The following is a 17,139-nucleotide window of genomic DNA, read 5'->3' on the forward strand; positions in this document are numbered from 1 at the left end:
AAGTTTTGTGCAGAGTATAAAGGCATGAATATTTGGTTTCTTTCCAGCTAGGATCACTCAAATTTCCCTTGGGTACATCATGCTGCCTTCTTATTATTCACTTATCCTTTAAAGTAGGTGACAATTTGGCTTTTGTTATTGCCTATATCTCATTTTAAAGTGAAATCAGGCTGAAATTCTTTGTATAAGAGGGCTTAAGAAGTCTATCTGTTAAGATAAAGGGAAGAAAATAATTTATTTCAATCATTAGAAACTTTTGACAGATGGACAGGTTAATTTTCTTGATTTACAAAGAGCTCATTCAAATGAACTGAAAGGTGAGCAAATCAATAGAAAAATTGGCAAAAGATCATCCATCTTACAGAGCAAAAGTACAAATGAGGAAGAAATATGTAAAAGATGATTATAATAAAGGAAATGAATACCAAAACATAATAATATCTATCAAATTGGCAAAAAAAAACAAAAAAAAAAAAGAAAGAAAGAAATTGAATGGTGAGTACTGGCAAAAGTATGGAGGAAAAAAGGCTCTTATACCCTTTTGGTGGAAGTGTAACTTTGAACGCTCTCCTGGAGAGTAATTTGTTCTTATCTATAAAAATCTTTTTTTTTTTTTTTGGAGAACCATCTCAGCAACCCAAACACAGCTGGTTTTCCCTGGATACCATGAACCACACTGTCCAAACCCTCTTCACTCCCACCAACACTGGCCACCCCACCAACTATGAGATGCTCAAGGAGAAACATGAGGTGGCTGTGCTGGGGGCGCCCCACAACCCTGTTCCTCCGACGTTCACCGTGATCCACATCTGCAGTGAGACCTCCGTGCCTGACCATGTCATCTGGTCCCTATTCAACACTTCTTCATGAGCTCCTGCTGCCTGGACTTCATAGCACTCCGTGAAGTCTAGGACAGGAAGTCTATGGACAGGAAGATGGTTGGCGATCTGACTGGGGCCCAGGCCTGTGCCCCCACTGCCAAATGCCTGAATGTCTGAGCCCTGGCTCTGGGTATCCTGACCATTCTGCTCATCCTCATTTCAGTGCTGATCTTCCAAGTCTATTGATAGAACAGGAGGCAGCATCCAGGCCAGGAGCTCTGCCCACAACGTGTCTCCCACGTACTCCACCTTCCATTCCTTGCCCTGCCCCCAGAACCCAGTCCTGTATCAGCCCTTTGTCCTGACACAATTTTCTACAATGTCATTCAATAAAGTGCACGTGTTCCTGGTGCAAAAAAAAAAACAAAAAAAAAACTTTCTTTAACATACTAGCTGGTACTTTGGAATAAAAATCTTAATTGCATATATCCTTTGAAGGAGCAAGCCCATTGTATGAAACTTACTATAGGAATATAGTGATGGAAGTTCACCTAGATCTATGGACATGGACACCAAACTCATTAATTAAAGCATTATTTGTAGTGGCAACAAACTAAATGACCAATTCCTCTCAGTAGGGATTGGTGAAATAAAATACAGTTAAATCCATCGGTGCAAATACTGGTCCCTAAAAAGGGTAAGGTAATATACGTATATGAAATGATTCTCAGTATTTGGTAATAAGTTAAAAAAATGAGTGAAGAGGTATGTATAGTGTGAGCTCTGTTCTATGGATTAGCAAAGAAGAAAAATAGATTGAAAATATATCTGAACACGTGTATATGCATATATGTATCTTTTTGAGATGGAGTCTCGCTCTGTCACCAGGCTGGAGTGCAGTGGCACAATCTCGGCTCACTGTAATCTTTGCCTCCGGGGTTCAAGCAATTCTCCTGCCTCAGCCTCCTGAGTTGCTGGGACTACAAGCACACATCACCACGCCCGGCTAATTTTTGTATTTTTAGTAGAGACGGGATTTCACCTTGTTGGCTAGGATGGTCTCGATCTCTTGACCTCATGATCTGCCTGCCTCAGCCTCCCAAAGTGCTGGCATTACAGGCATGAGCCACGACACCCGGCCTAAGACTTTGCTAAATAGCAATATTCTTTGAGGTGAAAGATTAGATGGGAAGGGGTCATTCAGGTGGGGAGAGGTAGCTTCAATTTCTGTTTTGTATGTTTTTGCCCTGTTTAAAGTTAATATTTTCTAGCCAGATACATGTATTTTGTGTTTGTTTGGTTGTTTTAAATATTAACAGGGATATCTTCTCTACATTTCACTGAATTGAAGAAAAATAATTGAAGGAAGAAAGGAAGGAAGGACAAAAGGAAGAAAAGAAGAAAGGAAAAAGTTTCATGTTGATAAGGAAATACAAACACACAATTACATCTACAAAGTAAATTTTGAAATCTCCTGTACTAATTTCATAAAGGCCTTGCACTTTCCAAATCTCCTTTTCATTCTCTGAGTGTTGCACAAAATGCCCATCATGTCACGGAATGTATCCTCAGGAATCTGAAGATACTCTCACATCTGGATTGATTATTCACATCATAATACAGTCAAGGGCTGTCTTAGTTCATTCGGGCCACTTTAACAAAGTGCCATAGACTGGGTGGCTTATAAACAACAGAAATTCATTTGTCACAGTTCCGGCAGCCCAAAATCAGGCGCCAGCATTGTTGGGTTCTGGTGAGGGTTTTCTTCTAGGTTGCAACCTGCCATCTTCTCATATCCTCACAAGGCAGAAAGAGAGGGAGAGAGCTCCCTGGAGTCTCCTTTATAAGGGCCCTAATCCCATTCATGAGGCTAGAGCCTAAATCACCTCCCAAAGGTTACACTTCATATACCATCATATCAGGGGTTAGGATTTCAATATATAAACTTTTTAGGGGACAGAAACATTCAGTCCATAACAAGGACCTTGGTTGCTGGAAATAGTATCTTAAAAGTCACCACTAGGATTCCTTTCTTTCCCTTGCCCTGACAAGTAGTATATCTGAGTATAATTTTTGCTCATACTGTGATACTAAACACAGTTTGAGCTGTGGCTTATTTAATATGCACCAGGATTTTATTAGTGCACACTCTAAACAGGTTTCAGTTAGTATGAGATTATCAGGCTTCAACTCACATCTCACACAGTCATTCTTTCAAGTCTCACAGGCATGATGTACCCACCATTCCTACCTTGCTCCACTCCTATAATTAAACCTAAACCATTATTATTGAACTGAACATTACATGACTACTTTTGGTCCAGACATGTATAGATTTTATTTCTGTTTTTTCAGGGCCCTGTACAAGAGATGCCACATCAGAGGATCCATCACATCAAATCCTTCTAGGATAGGGATAGAATTGTCTTTAGTCTCTGAGTACAATCCCTACCACAGAAATCATGGACCTTGAAATACGTGGAAACTGTGTTTGTAGACATCATGTTGCCTCTTTTAGTTTAGCTTGTCAAGGGTTGAATTCCAAAATTTTTTGTGCAGATTTACCAATATACAAAAATAGTTAGGAAATAGTGTTTGTTTTCATGATTTAAAATAACTTTGCATTATTTTATGGAACTACATGTAAAGAAAACACAGTCCCTTTTGTAAGAAACAGGGGAAAATTATCTTATATATTGTATTTTTAAGCTTTACATATGAAAAATGTTAAGCATGTTAAAGTAGAATAGTACATTGAACTATGTATCAGCATTATGAGATCACCATATCATCCTTTTCTCCCCTTGAATGTACTATATTTTGAATGATAATCTTTAACAAAAAGACTCTTTAACTTTCAAAAATTCCACAAACATTGGCTAGATATTTGTACCAATTAGATTTTGGTTGTCCTTTCATAGTGATGCTGATATTTAAGGGGATATTACTCTCCAGCCTCAGAAGGTCATGGCTTAGGTTTTATTGCAGTACCAATTCTGCACTTGGGCTGAGTCACATATACAGTGTCCCTCCAATCTTCCTTCTAACACAGGTTCTGGGGCAGTTGGGTAGGGTTGTGTTTAGTTAGGTTGTCTAGAAATTGACTTACACATAGTACAATGGCTAAACTGACTTCACTGTCAGATGGAGCCCATTCCTTAGCTTGATGACTTAAAATAAACTATGCTGGGTGAGAAGGTTTGGTTTCCTGATAATATAAAGATTGCATTCAAACTTTGAATTATAAATCCAAGTGCAAGCTGTTTAATTCCTCCATAGTATTGGGCCATTTACACAAGGTTATTTGTTGCAGAGGAAAAAGTTCTATTAGAACCTTACTTTTAATTTGGATATACTAGATCAAAGCTCCAGATTGCCAAGCTTAAGTACACATGGAAATAAAAATTAATCAATATAATGGTTTTGTGGTGCTGTTACTTTTCCCGGTAACTATGTTTAGGTAAACCCACTTCAGTAAATCAAAGCTCCATCTCAACTGACTTATTTAGAAGAAGCTCATATGCAAATAAGAGAGTTCACAAAAAGGGACAGGTAATTTACTATGTGTTAACAGGACTACTGGCAGCCAGTTAGTGTTCCTTTAAAAAACAGAAAGCACTGGAAAAATCACAATGTTTCCACTCGATGCTAATGACTTTCCATGCGAAGTTCATTACTGGCCAGGACATCTGCCTTTCACTCCAACTTCCCTATTTTTTAGGTAAGTATAACTAAATAGAAATAAAACACGACAGGCTGGGCACGGTGGCTTATGCCTGTAATCCCAGCACTTTGGGAGGCGGAGGTGGGTGGATCACAAGGTCAGGAGATTGAGACCACCCTGGCCAACATGGTGAAACCCCATCTCTACTAAAAATACAAAAATTCGTTGGATGTGGTGGCTCATCCCAGCTACTCAGGAGGCTGAGGCAGGGGAATCGCTTGAACCAGGGAGTCGAAGGTTGCAGTGAGATGAGATCGTGCCACTGCACTCTAGCCTGGCAGCAGAGTGAGACTCCTTCTCAAAAAAAAAAAAAAAAAGAAGAAGTAAAACATGACAATAGTGTCAGCACAACCAGGATGCAGGATAAAACTGGAAATGATCCATGGAGAAAACCCTTTCCTACCTGTGTTGCTCCCTCCAACCTTTCTCCCTTTCCATTTTGTGCTCAGTGGTGTCAACAGTGAGAATTCTCTGGAGTAATTCCAGCCACTACTGATGAAGGACAATGGTGTACACACCTGGATGCTCTGCCAGATGAGGAGCTGCAACTTTTTACGCATTTACCCTAACAAGTTTTCTACAAAAATAGAACGAATTGAATAATTTTCTGCTTAAACCATAGATACACTGAGTTTCTGAGAGGAGGCAAAGGTTCTTGCATTGATTAAAGAGGGCGTTTTGGGGGCATTCTGAGGTCAAGGATTGGAGTGGGCGAATGAAGTATCTTTCCTTAGCCTAAGGAGGGGAATGCCTAGGAGTTACAGATAGTTTTATTTGCTATGCCAGCAAGTGACAATGACTTGACATTTTTATTGGATGAATCACCTTTTAAGTAAGTGATAGATATTGGAATGCTTCAAGTCATAGAATAAGGATATGTTTTCTCAATTATAAAAGTAACTCAAATTCATAAATATGATCACAATATCTTCAGTTTTTAAAAACTGTTTTTGGCGGATGACTGAATATACTGAATGTGATTATTATATTAAAATACAAGTATGCACTGACAACATTTAAGTAATGTATGTAATTGCTTGACACATCTCAATCATCTTAGTTAATTGTAAATAGCTAATTAATATGACTTTTACTCTGATGTGACAATAATAATCTGTATATGTAAACAAAACCAAACATAACAGCACTAGTAACATGTATCTTAACCCTTAAGAATGTATAATCTGATCATTGCTATAAAAATGTTCATCCTACTGACCACACACGTCTTTTCTTTTTTTAAATTTAATGCTAAAGTTAATTGCTCTGATATAGACATGAACTTTTTCTTTTTTATTTTCTAGAGGCAGGATCTCACTTTATTATCCAGGTTGGAGTGGGGTAGCATAATCACAGCTCACTGCAGCCTTGAATTCCTGAGCTCAAGCAATCCTCTTGCCTTAGCCTCCTGAGTAGCTGGAACTACAGATGTGCACCAACACATCTGGCTAATTTTAAAATTATTTTATTTTATTTTTGTAGAGATGGGATTTCACTCTGTTGCCCAGGCTGGTCTAAAACTCCTACCCTTAAGTGATCCTCTTACCTTAGCCTCTTAAAGTGGTGAGATTACAGGTGTGAGCCACCACACTTGGCCTCAAACATATACTGACAGTCATAATTAAACAATTTTCATTGATAACATCCAAGACACAAAAACAATTGTGGTTAAGAATATGATGTTGTGAAATAACCAAATTCAATTTTCCTATCTACCCCTCCCAGAAGCTTTTTTCTTTTTACAAAAAATTGGGTAAAATATATTAAGTGACCTTTTATTTCATTGTGTGTATTAACTCCTAACCTTTGAAAATAAAGCCTTACCACTTAAAAAAATTAGCCAAACAAAAGTTTTTTGTGTTCCTACAGCTCAATGGCTGTCAAGCTACTTTTGAACAGTAGAATGTTAACTTCAAGTAAAATTTTATTTTTAAAAAACCCATATATAAAAGTGAATAATATGAAACTGCTTTAGATGAAAAGGGAACAACGAAGTCAGAGTCTTACCTACTAAGTCTCTTCTTTGGGCAGGACTCAAGACTTTTTGCCAAGCACAGTTTGAAAATCACTGCTTTTGCTCATTATAAGAAAATTTTTCTCCATTTGAAACCATGCAAGTCCAATCAGTGTATACACTACACTGTTGATGGCTGTAACGGTAGCACAACACTCCTCACTGGGGTCCCTCAGAGTTCCTGCCAGACACATGGTCTCATCTCCATACTTCTTACCTTGTGATTATGCCACTATAGTCACAGGTGAGTGGACTAGGAACGGACACTTGATCTCACGAGCTCTCTTTAGACTGCCCAGTGGTATTTATATAACCTAGCATGAGAATTCCACCCAAGGGACATGCCATTCTTTTTTTTCTTACAATTTTTTTTTTAAATTGGCTAGGACTAGGATAGGACGGGCATGCCATTCTGAAGGGTTGACCTACTACTCTCTTCAGGGAATATTTTTAAAATTTTATTATTTTATTTTATTTTATTTTATTTTGAGACAGGGTCTCGCTCTGCCACCCAAGCTGGAGTACAGTGGTGTGATTATGGCTCACTGCAACCTCTGCCTCCTGAACTCAAGCAATCCTCCTACCTCAGCCTCTTAAGTAGCTGGAACCACAGATAGCTAAGACCACCGGCGCAAGCCACCACACCTGGCTAATTTTTGTATTTTTCATAGAGACGGGGTTTCACCATGTTGCCCAGGCTGGTCTCAAACTCCTGAGCTCAACAGATCCACCTGCCTCAGCCTCCCAAAGTGTTGGGATTACAGATGTGAGCCACTGTGCCCTGACTTAAGGGAATTTTAACTTGAGATGTACAGATAGGAATGTAGCAAGGAAATAGATGTACCAAAGGAAGGCAAAAAGCAGAAGGCTGGTAGGCAAAGAGAATTAGAATTAGTTTGTTAAGGCAGGAACAATGAAAGAAGACAGCAGCTGAGTTTTAATGATGGCAGAGATGGAGAAAGGAGCTGCAGATGCCAACTTCCCAGTTTCTTTGCCAGACCACCCAAGATTATTTGAAGGAAATTCAGAGATGGCTTTCTGTACTTTCTCACTTTCCTAAGTGTCCTTATAAAAACCTCTATCTTGCTAAGTATTTCCTGTTGCTTTCTATGCAGAAAAGCCTCACTAACCCCATTGCATGGTTTGCCTAATTTTCCAAACATATAATTCAACTGAGAAGATACCATGTAAAGCCAGCTTTGAACATCAGATTTGTCTCTCTCTCAAGACTAGGAATCTTAAATGCATGACAGTTCCTCTTCCAGTTACCACACCTGCATTCTCGGCAGACATCAATAATTAAACATGTTCTTTTATTTTACTGCTGAGACAGAAATCAACCTCAGAATTTTTTTTCAAACAGTTCTCTGGATAGCTTGCCAATCTATATTGTTGATACAAGAGTTGAAATCTGTTTACCATTCTACTTCAGTAAATATTTGGAATGGGATCTTTCTTTTCTTGCTTAGCAGAATATTTGGGTAGATCTCTGGTTTTCAGTGTTCTCCATGACACCTTAATGCTTCAGCTAAGGTACCTCACGGGTTGCCTCTAAGAGAAGAGTGAGGCAGCCCAGAGTGAGGCTGAGCAATTGGAGTCTAGATAAAGAAGGTGCCTTCTCCATTTTTTGTTCCTCAAACACTTTTAAATAGATAAGATAAGACACTTTTATCTGTTGTATGTATTTAAGTTCCTGGTAAAATTTTATTTGAGGAATCGTTTCTACGACTAAAAAAAAAAGTTAAGTTGAAATCAGCAAATTGCTATAATCAACCCTTGAACCACAGTGCTCATACCACTATATTATTTCATAAATTGACCTGACTCAAGTCGGCATAATCAGCCAACAATTTCATTTTTTTATTTCAAGATCTAAATGTACAGAATAACTTTTCTAAGTATTGTTTTTATGTTGCTTTATTAATGAAGGATGCAACCATGCATCAGTGATTCCAAGATCCTTCAGAAGACATGACAGCACTGTTCTCCTACAAAACTTTAATGAAGCATAAAATGGTATCGTAATGCAAAAATGAATGTGCACTCTCAACAATCAAAACATATAGACAGGAAATCAGTGAGTATATCGAAGACTTGAACAACACTATCAGTCAATTTGACCTGACTGGAACTTACAGAATACTCTATCCAACAGCAGCAGAATTCCCATTCCTTTCAAATACACACGGAACATTTACCAAGACAGACAACATTCTAAGCCATAAAACATATCTAAATAAATGTAAAAGAATTTAAGTTTTATAAAGTAAACTATTTTACCAAAATCGAAATAAATTAGAAATGAAAAACAGAGGCCAGGTGTGGTGGCTCACGCCTGTAATCTCAGCACTTTGGGAGGTCAAGGCGGGCGGATCACAAGGTCAGGAGATCGAGACCATCCTGGCGAACACAGTGAAACCATCTCTACTAAAACATACAAAAAATTAGCCGGGTATGGGGGCACATGCCTGTAGTCCCAGCTGCTTAGGAGGCTGAGGCAGGAGAATTGCTTGAACCCAGGAGGCAGAGGTTGCACTGAGCTGAGATTGTACCACTGCACTCCAGCCTGGGCTACAGAGTGAAACTTTGTCTCAAAAAAAAAAAAAAAAAAAGGAAATAAAAACCAGAATGATAGCTAGAAAGTTCTCAAGTATTTGGAAACTAAATAACACACCTCTAAACATCCCCTGGGTAATAGAATAAATCAAAGGGAAATTATAAAATATTTCAATTTGTATGTAAATGTAAACAAAATATTATAAAATATTTTAATCTGAATGTAAATGTGTATCAAAATTTATGGGATGCAGCCAGTGCAGTTCATAAAAGACAGTTTATAGTGCTAAAATGACTATATTCAAAAAGAAGAAGGATCTGAAGTCAATGACTTTAGCTTCCACTTCAAGTATTAGAAAATAAAGAGCAAATATAACCCAAAATCCGCAGAAGAAATGAAATAATAAAGATCAGAATGAGTATGAGTGAAACAGAAAACTGAAAAACAACAGAGAAAATAAATGAAACAAAAAACTGGTTCTTTGAGAAAAATCAACTAAATTGAATAAACCCCTAGCCAAAACAACAAAAAGGAAGAGTGAGAGAAGAAACAAGTGACCAGCATCAAGAATGGAAAAGCTAACAGCACCAGGGACTCAACAGAGTGTAAAAAGAATAATTAGGGAATATTATGAAGAATTTTATGCAAATAAATTCGACAACTTAGATGACATAGATGAATTCCTTGAAAGACACAAACTATGAAAGCTCATTTAAGAAGAAATAAACAACCTAAATAATCCTATATCCATTAAATAAATTGAATTTGAAATTAAAACCTTTCCACAAAAAAAATTCCAGGCTCAGATGGCTTCTTCGGCAAATCTGACCAAATATTTAAGGAAGAAATAATACTAATTTTAGAAAAATTTTCAGGGGAAATACAGAGGAATAAATACTGCCCAACTCACAGCAGGCCAGCATTATGTTGATACCAAAACACCGCAAGAAAAGAAACGTACACACCAATATCCCTTACGAAACTTAATGCAGAAGTGCTTAACAAAAGTTTAGCAAATTGAATGTAACATTACATAAATAGGATAATAGTTCATAACAAGTGGGTTTACCCCAGGAATACAAGGTAGTTTTAACATTAGAAAACCATCAATATAATTCATATTAACAGACTAAAATGAAAAACATGTGATCATCTCAACAGATACAAAGAAAGCATTTGGCAAAATCCTACATGCATTCCTTATAAAAACTCACATTAAGCTAGGAATAGAAGGAAAAGTCCTCAACCTGAAAATTTTTTCTTTATAGAAAAGCCTTACAGTTACCATCATGCCTAATTATGAAAGGCAGACGGAATGTTTTCTTTGTAAGATTGACAAGGCAAGAAAAGTCCACTCTTACCACTTCTATTCAACATTATACTAGAGTATCAAGCAATGCAATAAGAAAAAAAATGTCATTTTTGAAAGAAATTTTTGAAATGATTGAAAAGGAAGAAATAAAATTGTCTTTATCTGCAGATGTCTTTATAAGTAGAAAATCCTTTGAAATATATTTTAAAAAATGACTTGAACTAGTAAATGAGTTAAGCAAAATTGTGGGATACAAGAACAAAATGTAAACTCAATTGTATATTTATGCACTAGCAGTGAACAATCAGAAATTAAAATAAAAAACATAATTCCATTTATAATAGCATCAAAAATATGAAATACCTAGGAATGAATCTGACAAAAACTATTCAAGACTTGTACACTGAAAACTACAAAACACTGCTGAGAAAAGTTAAAGATCTAAATAAGTCTAAAGATATACCATGTTTATGGCTCAGAAGACTCAATATTTTTAAGATGTCAATTATCCTCAAATTGATGTATAGACTGAACACAATCTCAATCATGTACCCAGCAGGCCTTTTGTCAAAGTCGACAAGCTAATCATAAACTTCACATGAAAATTCAAAAGACCTAAAGTAGTCAAGAAAAGCAAAAGAACAAAAGTGGAGGGCTAATACTACTTGACATTAAGATGTATTAAAAAGCAACAGTACTCAAAATAGCATGGTATTGCCATCAGATAGACAAATAAATCAATAGAACAGAATAGTAAGACCAGAAAGTCTAGATTTCCACACATATATGGTCAATTGTTTTTTGCAGGGGTACAAAGGGAATTTACCAGAGAAAGGGCAGTTTTTTCAACAAATGGTAATGGAACAGTGTGCAATCAATACACAAACAAAAAAGGGAACCTTCATACCTTGGACAGTGTAAGAAAATTAACAAAAAATGAATCATTGACCAAAATGTAAAACACAGGGCTATAAAACTTCTAAAAGAAAACATGGGAGAAATTCTTTATGAACTTGAGTTAGGCAAAGATTTCTCAGGTTTGACACCAAAAATACCCTCCACACAACAAAACTTGGTATGTTGGACTTCACCAAAATTAAGAATATCTACTATTTAGAAGTCACTGTTAAGAGACTGAAAAGTCAAGCACAGATTGGGAGAGAATATTTGCTCATCACTTACCTGTTAAGAACCCATATTGAGAATATATAAAGAACTCCTACAACTCTATCATACATCATACAAACCAATTCAATTTTTTAAAAAAGGGAAACAGATTTGGACAGACACATCACCAAAGACAAATACAGATGGCAAATAAGGATATGAAAGTTTGCTTATAATCATTAGTAAAATACAAATTAAAAACACAATATGATACTACCACACTCTGTTTAGAATGCCTAAATTTAAAGACTGATCATAACAAGTGTTGGTAAGCATGTGGAGCAACTGGAATGCTCATATACTGCTAATTTGTTTCTTAAAAAGTCATACAACTATCACATGATCCAGCCATTCCACTCCTAGTTATCTTCCCCAGAGAAATAAAAGCAGGATACAAGAACAAAGTGTAAACTCAACTGTATACCAAAAAAACTTCATGTATATACAAAGACTTGCATATGAATGTTGATAGGAACTTTATCTGTAACAGCAAAAAACCAAAAGAACACAAATGCTTGTCTTTTTAGTAGAGGTGGGGTTTCACCATGTTGGCCAGGCTGGTCTCGAACTCCTGACCTCAAGTAATCGGCCTGCTCAGCCTCCCAAAGTGATGTGATTACAGGCATGAGCCACTGTGCCCAGCCACAAATGCTTGTCAACAGGTGAACGAATAAACACATTTTGGTATGTCCATGCAATGGAATAGTGTCAGCAATAAAAAGGAATAACTACTCATACATAAAACAACATGCATGAATCTCAAAGTAATTATGTTGAGTGAAAAAAATTGACAGAAGAGTACATATTATATGATTCCAATATGTAAAATTATAAAAAATTGAAACTAATCTATAGTGGTAAAAAGCAGCTAATGATTTCCTGGAGATGAGGGTTAAAAGCAAGGAGGGACTGTTAGGGACATGAGTTAAGTTTTTGGGATGATAGATATGTGCATTATCATGATTGTAGTGATAGCCTTGTGGGTGGTACACATGTGTGAAAACTTGTCAAGTTACACACTTTATGTGCAGTTGATTGTATGTCAATTATGCATCAGTGAAGTTGTTAAAAATGTAAGTACAAAAATGTTCATTACACTGTTTTTATAGTAGCCCAAAATAGAAACAAAAAAATTTCTAAAAATAGGGAGTAGATAAGTAAACAATGATGCATTCATAAAATATCAAGTAGCCACTAAAGATTTTCAGAGGATACTTAATAACATGAGAGAAGGGCCAAGTTACAATGAAAATTTGAATGAAAGAGAGAATTCAAAATTGTAGATAAGCATGATACTGATTTTGTAAAATAAAAGTATAATAGATACAAAAAGAGAAGAATAAAGTTACTTAAGGCTTGTGATGCCCTGCCTCTATCACCTGTGTTTATTTAGAACACTCATTGTAACAATTATGTATATTCAACTTTTGTTCTTGCCTTCTTATATCCACTGAGTTTTTACTTGAATATAAAATACATTAAGTAAAGGGAAAAGAAACTGTTATTAATTTTTTTGGTATACTGGTGGACTTACTATAGAATTTTGGTACATTGTTTTGTTGATTTTATGAAAGTGTATATGTCTTAACCATATATCAAATTTTTAAAGGGAAATGTCTGTGCAATCTCTATTCTCTATAGATAATTGATGTCATAAAAAATTGAGCACATTTGTTTGAACTCTGCACGGATAAAAGACAACTATGCTTGGGTAGAGTTGGATTTATATGAGACTATGTTCACACACTGGCTAGAAGGGGCAATTAGAGCTCAAGTAACGTCTGTTATATCTTGCAGAACAATTTTTAGTGTTCAGTAACGTGAAAGCACTTTTTTACGTAACAAAATTTATAAGAAATATTTTTTGACCACTAGTTGTAACTGAATGTGGATCTCTTCAACGTAACTGCTATCAAAGATATTAATTACCTTGTTTTGTAACTAACAACATTATTTTATTTTGTCAAATAATCTCAGCTGTGACATAACCATGTAATTATGATAGAAAGTAGAATTTCTACATTAAGCAGATGATAAATAATTCTTAATTCTAACCTAAAAGCCTTATTTTCTGCATTCTGCTTCCTACCCTATGGTACACTTCCCAGAAACTCAGATATCTCCACTACAGTGAGACAGTAGCAAAAGAAAATGAGCTCATGGTTTTTGTTTTTGATTTAGAGGATTATAATCTCCAGGAGGTCAGTGACATTCTTTCATGAGTTCTCAAAAATAGATAGGACATTGCAGAGTGCTTAATAAATCTTTAATCGTTGAACAGATTTTTGACAAGATTTGCACTGCATAGCCAAGCTCTGCACATGGGAGCGAGACAGACTTGTAAATCACCTAGCATCAGTGCCAAGGTTTGTACCCATCTCCAAATTCTTATTTTCCAGATGTGAAAGACTCAACTATAGCCTACAGAAAAGATGCTCAATGCCTTGGGAAAATGTTGATTTTTTAGGAAAGAATGATAATGGCTAAGAGTAAAGAGTTGAAAGAAGAAAGCCTCCATTACTCTAGTTTTCCATACTAAATATCTTGAGTAAAAGATTAAGCAGGTGCAAGATGCTTAATGATTTTCTATTACTGAGGACATAAGAAGACATTTGTTTTTCACACATAACAAAATACAGTTTGAGCAATTATGATGTAAGTCACATCCAGACAATGTGAAATGCAAAGTTCTGGATGAAGGGAGTATATGGATCCAGTCAGCTTTCTGCCCATCTTCAGGGAGACACACTGGTTGCAATTATGAGTGAAGCAAATTTTCTGTGGTGTAAACCTGTATGTCAGTGGTAAATCTGCTGTGGTGCTTAATAAAACAAAACAAAACAAAACAAAACAAAACAAAACAAGCCAGAGTGAATCACTAGATTGAATACACATTCTCCAACAAAATGTGTAATTAGGCCAAGAGATGAATGCCTAATTTAAAATAACAATGGTAAGCATTTAGAATGATTACTGTGTATTAAATGTGTCCATTTTATTATTTCAATTAATGTTTTTTATAACTTCATGGAGGACCAAACTATAATTGCACCAATTTTAGAGAAAAAGAAAGGGAAGTTGAGAGCATCTTTTTTTTTTTTCTGAGATGGAGTCTCGCTCTGTCACCCACACTGGAGTGCAGTGGCATGATCTCAGCTCACTGCAACCTCCCTGGGTTTAAGCTATTGTCCTACCTCAGCCTCCCGAGTAGCTGGGATTACAGATGCCCACCACCATGCCTGGCTAATTTTTGTATTTTTAGTAGAGACGGGGTTTCACCATGTTGGCCAGGCTGGTCTCAAACTCCTGACCTCAAGTGATCTGCCCACCTCGCCTCCCAAAGTGATGGGATTACAGGTGTGAGCTCCACCACACCTGGCTCAGAGCATCTTTTGTCACTTATTTTGACAGAGCCAGGAAAGAAGCTTAAGTCCATGGTACTCTTAATCACTTCTCTACTACTCCCATCAGCAGGAACTTCCTAAGGCAGAGTAGCCAACTTAAGTCAACATCTAGAAAATTCTCTTTGGACATTTAATTAGATTAAATTATTGTTCTACTAAAAAATGTATTAGAACATGTTAAAGATGCATTCTTATTTCTATGCATTGGAGAAAAATAGGAAAGGAGATTTCTTTAAAAGCCTCCAACATTTTAAATTAATTAAAATACTCAGTTTGCTTTGGGCTTCATTTTAGTTTTCATTTTTTTAAGATCTGAAGTGGTTTGGTTCTGAATGAGTCAGTGTTTTTAGAGCAGACTCTCTTCTTCAGGGCAATGAGTACCCACTAACGATTCATAACTTTGTAGCAATAAAAAGAACCATGCAAAAACAAGGGAGAAGCCCTTGCCTTCTGCCAAAGTCTCATTTATAAACCGTCCCTGACAATGTATCACCAGGATTGTTTCTTTCCCAGTGTTTAAAGAATAAGATTTTTTTCACTCATTTTTAATGCTTTATGGAGAAATAATTCACATAACATACAATTTATCCATTTAAAATGTACAATTCAATGGTTTTTAGTATTTTCATAGATATGTGGAACCATCACCACAATTTTAGAACATTTTTCATCACCTTTGAAAGCAACCACATACCCTTTAGCTATGTCCCTTTTCCATACCCCCATTTTTTCCACCCCTAGGCAGCCACAAATCTACTTTCTGTCTTCATAGATTTTCCTGTTATGAACATTTCATGTAAACTGAATCATATAATGTGTGTTCTTTTATGACTGGCTTCTTCCACTTAGCATAATGTTTTCAAGCTTCAATCCATGTTGTAGCATGTATTGTACTTCATTATCATCATCATTATTATTATTTGAGATGGAATTTCACTCTGTCACCCAGACTGGAGTGCAGTGACATGATCTCTGCTCACAGCAACCTCTGCCTCCGGGGTTCAAGTGATTCTCCTGCCTCAGCCTCTCGAATAGCTGGAATTACAGGCACTGGCCACCATGCCTAGAGAATTTTTGTATTTTTAGTAGAAACGGGGGTTTCACCATGTTGGCCAAGCTGGTCTTGAACTCCTGACCCCAGGTGATCCGCCCATCTCGGCCTCCCAAAGTGCTGGGATTACAGGCATGAGTCACTGCGTATGGTCTGTACTTCTTCTCTTTTATGGTCATAACATATTCCACTATATAGATATACCACAGTTTCTTAATCCATTCATCAGTTGATGGACATTTGAGTTGTTTCCACCTTTTTTTATTATAAATAACGCTGCTATAATCATTTGCATACAAAATTTTGTGTGGGCAAATGCTTTCACTTCTCTTGAGTATATACCTAGAAGTAGAATTGCTGGACCATATGGTTACTCTTTGTTTAACTGCTTGAAAAACAGACTATTTTCCAAAGGGGCTGCATCATTTTACATTTCCACTAGCAGCATAGGAGGATACCAATTTCTCCACACCCATGTCAACATTTGTTATCTGAATTTTTGTTTTTAGCTATCTTAGTGGGTGTGAAGTGGTATCTCATTGTAGCTTTGATTTGCATTTCTCTGATGACTAATAACGTTGAGCATCTTTTCATGTACTTATTGACCATTTGTGTATCTTCCTTGGAGAAATGTCTGTTAATATCATTTTTCTATTTTTTAATTGGGCAATTAATCATTTTATTATTATCATTTTGGAGACAGAGTCTCACTCTGTCCCCCAGGCTGGAGTGCAGTGGTATGATCTTGGCTCATGTAACCTCTGCCTCCTGGGTTCAAGCGATTCTCATGCCTCAGCCTCCCCCGAGTAGCTGGAATTATAGGCATGCACCACCATGCCCGGCCAATTTTGTATTTTTAATAGAGATGGGGTTTCTCCATGTTGGTCAGGCTGGTCTCAAACTCCTGACCTCAGGTGACCTTCCTGCCTCAACCTCCCAAAGTGCTATGATTACAGGTGTGAGCCCCCACACCCAGTCCCTAATCCAAATTTTGAATCCAAAATGTCCCAGTGAGCATTTCCTCCGAGTGTCGTGTTGACATGCAAAAAGTTTCAGGTTTTGGAGCATTTCAGATTTTGGAGCGTTTCA

At 36.7% G+C, this 17,139-nt stretch overlaps 1 protein-coding gene and 1 pseudogene across 4 annotated transcripts in view; one reads left to right on the forward strand and one right to left on the reverse strand.

Annotated features, from left to right (window-relative positions):
- The window catches only part of LOC105507581, a 4,187-nt pseudogene extending 3,120 nt beyond the window's left edge, over positions 1-1,067 (forward strand). Inside the window, exon 2 of the transcript XR_001001127.1 lies at positions 623-1,067. The product of XR_001001127.1 is annotated as an interferon-induced transmembrane protein 3 pseudogene (transcript). The remainder of the gene's footprint in view (positions 1-622) is intronic.
- The window catches only part of PCED1B (PC-esterase domain containing 1B), a 175,813-nt gene that overhangs the window by 121,192 nt on the left and 37,482 nt on the right, over positions 1-17,139 (reverse strand). The gene's annotated exons all lie outside the window — the stretch shown is intronic.

This window comes from Colobus angolensis, unplaced genomic scaffold (assembly GCF_000951035.1).
Source record: "Colobus angolensis palliatus isolate OR3802 unplaced genomic scaffold, Cang.pa_1.0 Scaffold150, whole genome shotgun sequence".
NCBI classification, from domain to species: Eukaryota; Metazoa; Chordata; class Mammalia; order Primates; family Cercopithecidae; genus Colobus; species Colobus angolensis.